Genomic DNA, 12055 nt, shown 5'->3' on the forward strand with positions numbered 1-12055 from the left:
GTTAGCATATAGGTACCCATATAGGTACCAGTGGGCGACAATGGGACTGAATTTTAAAGGTTACCCTGGGCTCTCCAAACCCATTACCCAGGCTGATTCCAGAGTTATTTACCCAGGGCCATTTATAAAAGCTGGAGCAGCTGTGTAGTCAGCACAGTTATTCCACCAGTGACAGTGAGCATGTGGGTCCTCCCCGTGGGAATGAGGTCCCACTCCAGGCAGAAAGTGGGTTGAAGCCCTCTCCCCATTCACCTGGTTCTAGCATCCACTGCACAACCCAGCTCACACGGTGGGTGCTCAGGGGTTTTGGTGCAGAGGTGAATTGCTCTGTCTGCATCTCCCCAGAAGGATAATGACTATTTACCTTACTTGTTAACCTGACATCTGGGCGTCCCTATCTATTCCAACTCTGCTGTCATCAAAGCTTGCTCCGGGGAAGGTATGAGAGGTTCTCAGGCTGGGTCCACACTTCTGATATTTGCACAAATGTCTTTGTGAATACAGAAGTCTGCTAGGAATTGAAATGTGTGTGTGTGTGGTGTGTGTGTGTACATACGGCTACATGTTGTGTACCTCGGCTTTGCCAATACTGGGATAGGTGCGGGTCTACAGTCAACTCACCCCATGGCATGTGAATTGTTTGGGTGTGTAACCCCCTTCTAACCTGCAGGCTCTGCCAGGACTCCCCTCTGCTCAGGACCCAAGCTCAAGGTCCATTGCTGGGGTATTTCTTCTCTAGCACCCATGGCCCAGGCTTGGCCACATGGAAGGTGGCCCCGGGACTCAGGAGAGGAGGTCACAGTGCTGCCTGAGGCCCAAGAGTTAAACTCACGGGACAGGGCTCAGGGCTAGGGGCCCAGAGGGAGACAGGGGTGGGGGGGAGGCGGCCTGGACTGGCTGCAGGTCTGGGCCTCTCTGGGCTCTTTGTCCAAATATGGAAGGTTTTTTTGTCTTCATTTGAGTCACGCCGGCCATGGCCCAAGAGATCTGCTTTCCAGATACTGCAGGCAGGACCGCGCCAGCACTGCATGGCCTGCCCCTACCCACCCCTCCTTCCCCTGCCTGTGGCTCATCTCAGCGCCCTTCCAGCCCGGAGCTTTCTCTACAAGCAGGGAGCCCAGCACCCACCTCAGCTGCACTCTAGCACCAAGAGAAAGGTCCCTGGGCCAGTGGTGGGAGGAAATACTCATTCCCTCTGCCTGCCCATCCCTCCTCTTGCACCAAGGGCCCCTCACATGCAAGTGAGCCATTCAGTTAGTATCTACTGAGCAACCATGTGCTAGTTCCTGGGGCTAGGACTCTGTGCTGCAAATCCAGTCGGTTTCCTACATCCAAAGCGGAATCCACTCTCTCCTCACACATAGCCACCTTGGTGATGGCACCACTGCCCACCCAGGCAATCCTGCCAGCTAGGAGCCTGGGTGACATTCATAGATCCTGGAACCTGACTGTCTGGGTTTCAACTCCAATTCCCCACTTAGTTAGCTTCCCTAACCCACACAAACTATTTTATCATGTTTTGCCTTGGGCTCATCTAGAAACAGGGAGGATAGCACCTCCTGACAGATGGTTGTAAGATTGAATGAGTGAATGCATGGAAAGTGCTCAGACCAGTGCCCAGTGCCAGGCACACAAGAAGAGCTTGACAAGCTTTGTTACCGCTACTTGTGAGTCCTCACCCCTGAGTCGTGCCATATTCAGTCAAATACTGTGGGCCAGACCTCCTAAGACTTTCCATCCACTTCCTCCTTAATCTCCCTGCTAAATTAGACAAAATTCACTTCTGCAGCATTGGAGTAAGGCCAGGCTAGGCTCCAGTACCACCACATCTCTCCTTCTGAGCTCTGTGACCTCAGCTAGGATCCTCACCTTCACTGGGCCTCAGTGTCTAGTTCCCACCCACCCACCCCAAATTGGTACTGGCTTGGGACAGAACCCTTTGCCCATCTGCCAGCTCTCACCTGCCTGGATGCTCAGGCCTGTGATTCCTGGGCCAGAGCCCAAACAGGGCTGGATCTAGGTGCTGGCAAGAGCTCAGAGTAGCCTGGGAACTCCCCAAGGGCAGGGCCCAGCTCTCCTCCTCCTGCCTTCCCTGCTCTCCCCACATTATTTATTTAATAAATGTGTTTTGATGCCCCATGTGCCAGGAACTCCTGAGAGCTTGGCAAGGGTGGAGCCACCTGACCAGAACCATGCACTGGGATTACGGGATGAACCAGGGGCTCCACCCACATCTCTACGCCCCAGAACCTTTGAGGCCTTTTGTCCTCCCCCTCCCCCACCTCAGAAGAAAGGGGTTGCAATATCTGTGACTGGAGTGGGGGATGCTTCCTGACACTTAGGCTGAGATGCCAAGAGGACACCTCCCTATACAAGGCCCTCTTCTGAAGGCCTGGTCCTAGCCAGGGGCCTCTGTCTGGCTCTGTCAGAGGCAGGGAGATATAGAGAAAAGACACAGCCAGAAGGGGCGAGGCTGGGGTAGGAGGGCAGGGGAAGAATAGAGAAGGGAGGACAGAAGAAAGCCCAGAGCCCCAGTATGGGAAAGGCCTGGTGCAAGAAGTGGACAAGGGAGGAGGCTCTCCCCAGCCCAGGCCCTGGGTCCAGGTGAAGAGGTCGAGCAGGCAGGATAAGAGCTTGCCCCGCCCTCCTCCTCTCCCTCCCTTCATCTCCTCCTCTAGCCTTGGGGCCAGGCCCAGGACTATTTTTAGTGCGGGCTGAATTTAGCTGTTCCCTCGGAAATTCCTCACCCGCCCCAGGCAACGCCCCCGCTGGCCTTGGGGAGAAGCCTGAAAGCTCTGGTCCAGAAGGAGGGGAAAAGAGGACCCAGGCACAGCAAGGAGCTAAAAGGGTACTTAGGCATCTGGTGAGGAAACTGAGGCTCAGATCAGGCCCCAAATCTGAGTTACTCCTCTCCCTACAGCCTGCCCTACTCTCCTCCACGAAGGCCTCCAGGACTGCAGGGCCACAGAACAGTACTTGTCTTGGAGTCTGGTACAAATATCACAAGGATACCTTGTTTCTGACTATAGGCCCCACTGTGAGCACTGCCAGCAAGATGGCCTGCCTGTCCACATACCAGTCACTCTACTCCCATCTCTGAAAGCCTGCACAGTCCGGAGCTTTCCTGGACTCTACCACATCTAAGTTCCTACTTCACAGATGGGGAGGCTGAGGCTGAGTGACTAGTCTTGGGTCATAGCTAGCAAGGCAGCACAGGCCTGCCCCTTACCCCTGTCCCCCCATGCTCCCTACCCAGACCACTCCCAGAAGGAGTGGGATTGGGGGTGTAGCCTGAAGCTCTGCTGTTCTCTGGTGACCCCACTGAGAAGCAGGCACTTCTGCTGCAGCAGGAGGGAAGTTAGACAGGAAGCCTATGGGGCACAGAGGCAGAGACCTGAGCTGGCTCAGAGCCCCCTTACCCTTCTAGAAATGCAGAGGAATGGTCTGCCCTGAGGCAGGAGGATGACTCAGATGACCCTGCATTCTGTTCCATTGCCACATTCTCTAACTCAAATAAGGGAGCCCACTCCCCCCCGCCCCCCCCCCCACAGTTTCTGATAGGGCCCTTGAGGCTACATTTATTTTTTGAAATTTTTAATGTTTTATTTATTTTTGAGAGAGGGAGAGAGAGAACGAGTGGGGGAGGGGCAGAGAGAGAGGGAGACACAGAATCCGAAGAAGGCTCCATCCAGGCCCTGAGCTGTTGGCACAGAGCCTGACCCAGGGCTTGAACTCATGAACCATGAGATCATGACCTGAGCCGAAGTCAGACACTTAACTGAGCCACTCTGGTGCCCTGAGCCTAAATTTAAATTGCCAGATTTTACCTCCAAATTATTTCCCTAGTCATCCTTTTCTCTCCAGCCCTACATCACCTGTACTCCTTAGCTTGGGCTTCTCACCACCTGCTTTCTCCAGTCCATAACCAGAGGATGTTTTTTAATGTGTCCATCTGGCATTGCTCCTCCTCAGCTCCTAAGCTTCCATGGCTCCCTGCTGCCCACAGGACAAAGCTCACTCAGGTCATTTAACTTGGCACTGAAGGCTTTCAACCTGGCTCTTGCACACACAGCCTCTCCCTTTGTGCTCTGGGCAGAGACCTCTCTGCAGACATATTGAGGCTTCTTTTTTCTTCCTTGTTCAGTCTAACTTCCTAAAATGCCAAGTGAGCCATGCTACCCTCCCCTTGAAGAATACCCAGTGCCCCCTTATACCCAGCAATCCAAGTGTGGGGCTGGGACAGCAGTGAGGTGCACAGGGCAGATTGCTGGCCCTGGTCCACTATGGATCAACCTTGGGCAAGACCCCTTCCCTTGCTGGGCCTCAGTTTCCCCTCGCCTCTGAATAATGCTAGGGTAAGGGATGGTTAGAAGACACCACTAGTTTCTAAAGATCCTTCCAGGCAGACCTCCTGGCATTGAGGGCCTTGTCCCTTTTCTTCCTCTTCCTGCCTCCTAGCATGCCAAGAAGCTGGACATGTCACCACCATGTCCCACAGCAGGGAGACAGGGAGACACAGAGGGACAGTGAGGAACCAGGAGTGAGGCTTCAGTGACACAGGCAGCCAAGAAAGATGGAGTCAGTAGGATTTTTGAGGGGGGGGAAGGGGTCCAGTCCTACCACCCCTTCCCTTCCACATCTGCTCCTTGACCTCCAGTGCCCTGTCCTGGGAAAGGACTGGATGTTTGTTCAAGGGGGCTCAGGGGGAGGGGTCTCAGCAGTCTCAGGAGGCCAGACTGTGAGGCTGGCTGGCAGCCAAGAACCCCCCCCCCCCACCCCCCCCCCCCCCCCCCCCCCCCCCCCCCCCCCCCCCCCCCCCCCCCCCCCCCCCCCCCCCCCCCCCCCCCCCCCCCCCCNTCCCTCCCTCCTGCTCCATGCTGCTCTGAGGCAGGGCCTGCTCACCCCCTGGGAACCAATAAACAGGAAACAGACACCAACCTGGTGCTTGCTCCCTCAGCCTGGCCCCCTCCAACACAGTCCCCCTACTGGCCCAGGACCTGCCCCGCCTCTCCTTGGCCCCAGAATCTCAGAACCAAGAAGTAACCATCTCAAATGTACAAACAAAATCAAGCTAAGAGGTATGGACTCCTGGAAAAAAAAAAAAAAAACAAAACACAGAATCCTTCATCTTGAAACCACAAGATTCTACACTCTGAACTGGCAATCTCAAAAGCACATGCTCTTAAAGTGGCCACAGTTCTGAGAGCTTCTAAACCTAGGGTCCTGGGCTGACAGGGCAGGAAATGGAGGCTCAGAGCTGAGATGCAATGACTTGTTAGTTCTCATGTAGTGAGTGAGTTAGAGTCAGCTCTGACATGTCAACCCTTATCAAGTCTGACCCCAAAGCCCACCAGGCACACAGATCCTCAGACCCCCTGGCTTGGAAGGGCTGTGAACCCTGCTTCAGAGGCAGGTTCAAATGTGTCTGGGGCTCTGAGCAGAGGGGGCTCTGGCTATTAAAGCCCCCAGTTTGGGTCTGGGTAACAAAAGAAGAGGGGGAGCTGGAGAGAGGAGCAAGGACAGTGGGTGCTGGACTCCACCCAAATGCCCAGCACTTCACCCTCTGCCCACCTTCCCCCTCCAAAGGCCCAGGCTCCTGGGCCACCGACCCTAACCAGTCAGGACCCTACCTGCTCTCCTGTCCAGAGCTCTGTCCTCTGCTTCACAGCTGGAAAGAGAGGCTGAGCATCCCAGACTCAATGTCTATTAGAATCTTAGAATCCTAACATCTGGGCCTCTTAGTCATGAGGGAAGGAACTAACACTTCTTGAGCACTTACTATGTGCCAAGCCCTCTTGGCATGATTTCATTTAATCTCAACAATAATCCTTGGTGGAGTGAGGAGGCAACACAGAGGAGTCTGTAAATGCTTGCCCTGGGTCCCAAAGCCAGCCTGGGGGACAAAAGGATCTGGGCAGTGCTCCTTACCCTCCACATACCACCTCCTGGGAAACACCTGGACCTCTCAGGGTGTGAAGGAACCTGACAAGTCCTCTGGTCCAACAGCACCAGGGGCCCCAATCCCCAACGTGGAGTTCCCGGCATATGAGGTGAGGGAGCTCTTCCCCATCCGAGGTCCACTTTTTCCTCTGCCTCAGTCCACCCCTGGAATGCCCCAGAGGCTTAGGGTGGAAGTAGGGGGAGAGGATCAACTCCCATGGTGGGGACATTGGCTCCAATAGGCTCCTGCTTCCCAGGAGACCCAGAGCCCCTGTTTTAGGGCCTGCCAGCAAGGCGCCAGGCTGCCTGGGCACATTTCCCAATAAGTACGCCAGGGCTTCAAGCCTTTCTGGGAAACGTGGGCTTCCCCCCTTCCCCCACCCTAACATGGCCATTCCAGCCAACTCTGCTCAGTGGGAACTCTGTGGGGCCTGGGAGTCAGGACACCTGGGGCCAAATCCCATACTCGAGCCATAGGGCATTTAGGCAAACCCCTGTCCACTCTGGGCCTGCTTCTTCATCCATATATTGGGACCATGGCAATGCTCACCTAGCTGGAGGACCAGAGGGGGTGGCATGAGCTCCCCGTCTCAGGAAAATGCAAGCTGGAGCTGGATGGGTGTCATGGTGGCTGTAGAGGAGACACCAGTGGGACCTGGCACTGTGGCTATCCTCACAAGGGGCCTGTGGTGGTTCTACTCTCCTACTTTTTGAGCCAAGCCAATGTAGGTCTGCAGGGGGCAGTCTGGGCAGTCAGTGCAGCCTTCAGCCCCAGTACACCCTGGGGGCTTTATCAACTTCCCCTCCCCACCCTAATCGACCCCTCACACACTGCCCAGCAATGGGAGCCACAGTAGCTCTGTGTTCACTTTGAAAGCTGGGATCCAGTCCCTCACAAAACTCTTTGGGCTGCCGCAGAAACCCATTACTCCACCACCTCTGTCCCAGCCTAAGCCACCATCAGCTCTTACCCAAATAGTCCACTGGTCTCCTTACTGGCCTCCCTGCTTCCACCGTGGGCCCCTGCAATCTACCCCAACAGAGCAGCCAGAGCAGACCTGTGAAAGCCTAAGTCAGATCAGGTCACTGCTCTACTCACAACCTTCCCAGGGTGCCTGTCCAGTCTCACTTCAAGTAAATGCTGAAGCCCTCCTACTGGCCTATGAGATCTACCTCAACCCTGATCCACTTCCATGCCTGACCTCTCTGACCTCATCTCCTACTTTGCTCCATCCGCACAGTCCTCTGGATAATTTCTCAAACACGCTTCTACCTCAGGGCTTCTGCATTTGCTATTCTTCTCTGCCCAGAATGTTCTTTCCCCGAGACGGCTAGCTAGTTTGCTCTCTCACTTCGTCCAGGTCTCTACTCAAATCACATTTCCTGAGAGAAAGGCTTTCCCAGACTCCTTGATCTAAAATAGTACCCTCTTGGGGAGTCTGGGTGGCTCAGTTTGTTGGGCGTCTGACTTCAGCTCAGGGCATGATCTCATGTTTCGTGAGTTCAAGCCCCATGTCGGGCTCTATGCTGACAGCTCAGAGCCTGGAGCCTGCTTCGGATTCTGTGTCTCCCTCTCTTCTATGCCTCCCCTGCTAGCACTCTGTCTCTCTCTCAAAAATAAACATTAAAACATTTTTTTTAAAAAAATAGTACCCTCTTCCTGTCATTCTCTGCTCCCTTAACCTGCTTTCTTTTGCTCCCCAGCACCTACCTCTTTCTGACACATAATGTATCCATTTACACACAGCTGTCTTCACTAGTCTGGAAGCTCCACGAGGCCAGGCGTTTGTTTTGTTTGCTACTGTATCTCTAGGGCCTCTGAAGATGCCTGGTATGTCTAGGAGCTCAGTAAGTATTTGTTAAATGGATGAATGCATTGCTCTATCAAGGGTCACCCAAGTCCCCGATAGAGACTCCCACCACATACAGACTGTCATGTCTTTCCTACCTCCTAGCCTTTGCTCATCACTGTGCCCTCCTCCTAGAACCCCTCCCTCTCTTCTCTGGCTACACAGATTCTTCCAGTTTTTAAGACCAGGCTCCAGGCAAAGCCTCCTTTAAGAAGTCTCCCCTGCCAGCCCCCAGGCCAGTTCTTCAGCATCCTTCAGCCCCTTAAGTCTGCTTCTAGATTCTGAACTGTCTGAGTGTCTGGTTCCCCGGGCCTGGGGGTGCTTCCACCCCACTGCAGGGCAGCATGTGTAGCCTGAGATCACAGATGGAAAGGAATGAAGCAGGAGGGGCAAGTCCCTACACTGGGAGGGTGCTGGGGACAGAGCCTCACAAACCCGGAAATGTGGGGCTGAAAAATGTCAGACTCAACCCTGGTCCATCCCCCAGCTCTTCCATGCTTGGTGGGGGACCCATTCCTGGACTGTACTCCCTCCAACAGTCCAGGGCCATTAGGAAGGAGTCGGCGGGGGCTGGGGGGGGGGGCAAGGAATAAACAGAAGAAAGGGACCGCCCTCTGCCTGTCCTCCCCATCCCACCCTCCTCTGGGTGACAAGACATTTAATTATAGATATTTGGTATCACTCAGAACTCCAAATGTCCTAATTGCCTCCCCTCCCAGAACGAGTTTCCATGGAAAAATCATAGCAAAGAGCCAAGGAGGAAAAAGAGAGAACCCCCACCTTCCTGGGTTCCCTGCCAAGGGGACACAGAGAGAAGGAAGGAGATGAAGAGCTGCAGCCGGGCAAGCTGGGGGCAAGGAGGGGGGGAGCGAAGCATGTCTGCTGGGGCAGGGGTTTGGTTCTTGGGCCCAGCTGCGCCTTGCCTTGCTGTGTGACCTTAGACCCAGCGTTCTCCTTTCTGAGTCTCAAAGTTCTTTCCACTCCACCTCCAGGTCCCAGTGAATTAAATAACCACTAGGTAGGTGTTCGGGCTATTAGGGGTATGCAGGTGACACCCCTCAGGTACCCCCTAACTGTATGCCCCTTACTCAGATGGCAGGCCAGTCCCACCAAGAAACAGGGGTCCCTTTGGCTCCTTCACCTCTAAGTCACAGACATTCTAGGACTCGGTGGGAATCTAACAGTCTGCAATTCAAAGAATCCAGCACTGGAAGATTCTCACAGCTTCCACATCTGAAGAATGAAACATTCCAAGTATCTGGCATATAGTAAGTACTTAATAAATGTTAGCCACTGTTACTGCTATTCCAGTACGCTAAAATTCTGTGAGTCAATCCATCTAGGATTCTGAGACACAAGTCATTTCCTGTTTCTGGGCTATAGTTGTCACATCTGTCAAATGTGTCAAGGTGTCAGTACCTGAGGGCAGATGGATGGGCTACAAGAGTCAGTACTTGAAGGTCAGGGGAAGTGCTGGAGTGAAGAGTCTGATCATCCAGGCCATTGTGGGTCTGAGTGGAAATGACAAGGGGTGTAGCAGGGGCAGGGCACGGAGGCTCCAACAGCTCTGCCTGCCAACAGCTCTGCCTGCTCCCAGCAGATACACAAGCAGGTGTTCAGAGAACAAAATGACCACGAGTTATTCCTCATTCCCTGCACTCCTCGGCTCTCACAGCTGTTGCACAGAGCTGCCTTTCTCTTTCAGCAACACTCCAACACTTCCTGTTTCCCTTGACCCCTCTGCTGGCTGTCCCCGCTACAGAGCTTCAAAGACCACATAGTCTAACATCCCACTGTACAGATGGGAAAATCGAGGCCCAAGATGATTGTCCAGGTGTCAGAGCAAGTCAGAGGCTGATCCAGGCCTGCCCTGCTCCCAGCAGGGATACACCATGCAGAGGGCAAATACAGACTCTGGGCTGGGGGACACCTGAATTTGAGGACTCCTCAAAGCCTAGGTTGGGTCAGGGGCCACCTCTGCCCCCCCAGGGCCTCTCCTGTCAGCCCCTTGCTGGGTTCAGCCTGGTTTCTGCCTCATCAGCAAAATGTGAAAGCCTATTCTCTTCCCTTCTTATTCTGGAGCCATCCCCACCCACAGCTCAGGGAGCGTGACTGGAGCCCCAGGCCCGAAACAAGGGGACATTGTCTCCTCCATGGAGGCCAGTAGGAGGGGGTGAACAGCTGTTCCCCATCTTCCTGGAGGCAGAAGGAAGGGGATAGCAGTGGGGATCGAGGCTAGCAGATAGGAGAACCTCCAGGCTTTATGAGGGGGTTGGGGAATTAGGGGATGGTGAATCTCTTTTGAGCCAATTCAAGTCTACCAGGTTATACTGAGGCTCAGAGTGCCTAGCCTTGTGCTCAAAAACCAGTAGGGGGCAGGGAGGAGGAGCCTGAGCTAGTAACTGAGAAGAGGTAGGGGCAGTGGAGCCTGTTTTTTCCCCCCTCTCTGCTGCCCCCAGGAAGGAAGTGACCACACCACCCACTCACCGTATTAGAGCATGCCAAGCAGAAACCATTACCCCCCATTTTACAGAAGGGGAAAGTGAGGTATAGAACAGGGATGTGACTAATCCTGTCACACGAGATCTGGAGCCTAGGCTCAAACTCTGCTCTTCCAAAGACAGACTCACTCATTCTCTACTAGGCAAGAGGGGACATCAAGCTGGGTCTAGAAAGGTGAGAGGACTGGAGTAGGCTAAGGTTTAGAGGCCTGAGAGGGGCTCTATTGAGGACAGGGAGAAGCCTGTGTCATGGGCAGACATGGTGGTGGAGGGGGCTAAGCTTCTTGCTGAAGTCCAGTGGGACAAGCAAACAATATGAAGGAAGGCAGACCAAAAGCCATCAATTCTGCAAAAACTCCCACCTCCTCTCTGAGTCTTAATGCTTCTTCTTAGGAGCACCCCCACCCCCAACAGTTTCCCTGAGTCCCTTGGTTCATTCCTGCCTTCTTCCCTAATTTAGCCTTCAAGGCTCCCAGAGGAGATAATTATATGGGAAAGGCAGCTGGGGAAGGGGCCTCGGGCAGGAGCTGCCCTTACTCATGCCCTCCCCCACCTCTATGTTCCAAAGATAACTGGTTCTGGAATTAGGGGCATCAGAGCAGTCCTACCAGGCTCCCCTCTCCCCACTCCCTGCCTGCTGGCTCTCTCTGTGGTCTCCGTGAGAGACACCAGAACCAGGACCAGGGGGAAACAGAGACAAGGAAAGAGAAACAAAGAGTTCAGAGGGGCCGTGAGAGTACTGGGAACTGGGAGTGACCAAATTAGTCCAGGGCTTAGGGTTTCCAGGCTCTTCACACAGGCCCACAACACAGTGGGAGTGCAGGCCATGGTCAAAAGAACCCTGAGCCATCCCTACCCTAGGCCCAGAACCCAACACCTAGAATCTAGCTTCCAGGTCAGATGCCAGGACATCATGATGCCTAGAACTATCTGAACCCACAGCCAAAACTCCAGAGACATCTGAAGGCAGAAGTAGAGGCCTCAGAAAGATTGAGTCCCCAGGGCCTGGGCTCTGGCAGAGGAAGGGGGAAGCATTTCAGAGTCACCAGGAAGGGGGTGGGGTGGGACAGATGAGAGCTGGCAGGATGGGGGACCAATGCCCCCACCCTGACCCAGAGAGGCAGCCCTGCCTGTGGGGGCTGAAACCACTCCCGAACTCTTTCAAGGCCCCTCTCTGCTGAGCTTCGGCAGTCTTTCCTCTGTTCCTGTCCTCCCCTACAAGTCCCCGCTCTAATCAGAAAAGGCTCTGGCAGACATCAGGCACCAAGAGTGCCTCAACTCCAACCTATGAACTCTCAAATTTGTGCAGCACCAGGTAGATGAAGACAAGTAGCCCCTTGTCCACAATCCCTGATTTTACAGATGGAGAGGTTGAGTCCCAGAGAAAGGCCAGGGCCACCAATGTACTTTATGGAATCTTTGTTCCTCCATAAAGTAATGTCCGTACCTCTTCAATTCTCCCAGGCCCAGGGACAAACCCACGTTTTGATCTGCCACAGGAAAACCACATGAGAAAGTACAAACCTATGTCAGCTGTGGGCCCCAGAACCTAACATCCTACAAGGGGGCTGGCAGATAGCACAGCAAGACTCAGGAAAGACCTTCACACCTCCTTGGGTATCTATAAAAAAGAATCAGATAGGAATCTCTAAAACCAGTCCCTGAGCAACAGCTAAAGGACTAGATTGAACCCTTTGTAATTGTCACCCAGAATACCTTGAAGCAGACAAGAACTTTTGACATTAGCACCAGCAGAAGCCTTTG

The 12055-nt window shown here is 54.0% G+C and overlaps 1 protein-coding gene across 2 annotated transcripts in view; it reads right to left on the reverse strand.

Moving 5' to 3' along the window:
* The window catches only part of ARHGEF17 (Rho guanine nucleotide exchange factor 17), a 56482-nt gene that overhangs the window by 40663 nt on the left and 3764 nt on the right, over positions 1 to 12055 (reverse strand). The gene's annotated exons all lie outside the window — the stretch shown is intronic.

The sequence above is a fragment of the Hyaena hyaena genome, unplaced genomic scaffold (genome assembly GCF_003009895.1).
Source record: "Hyaena hyaena isolate Hyena2069 unplaced genomic scaffold, ASM300989v1 scaffold_848, whole genome shotgun sequence".
Lineage (NCBI taxonomy): Eukaryota > Metazoa > Chordata > Mammalia > Carnivora > Hyaenidae > Hyaena > Hyaena hyaena.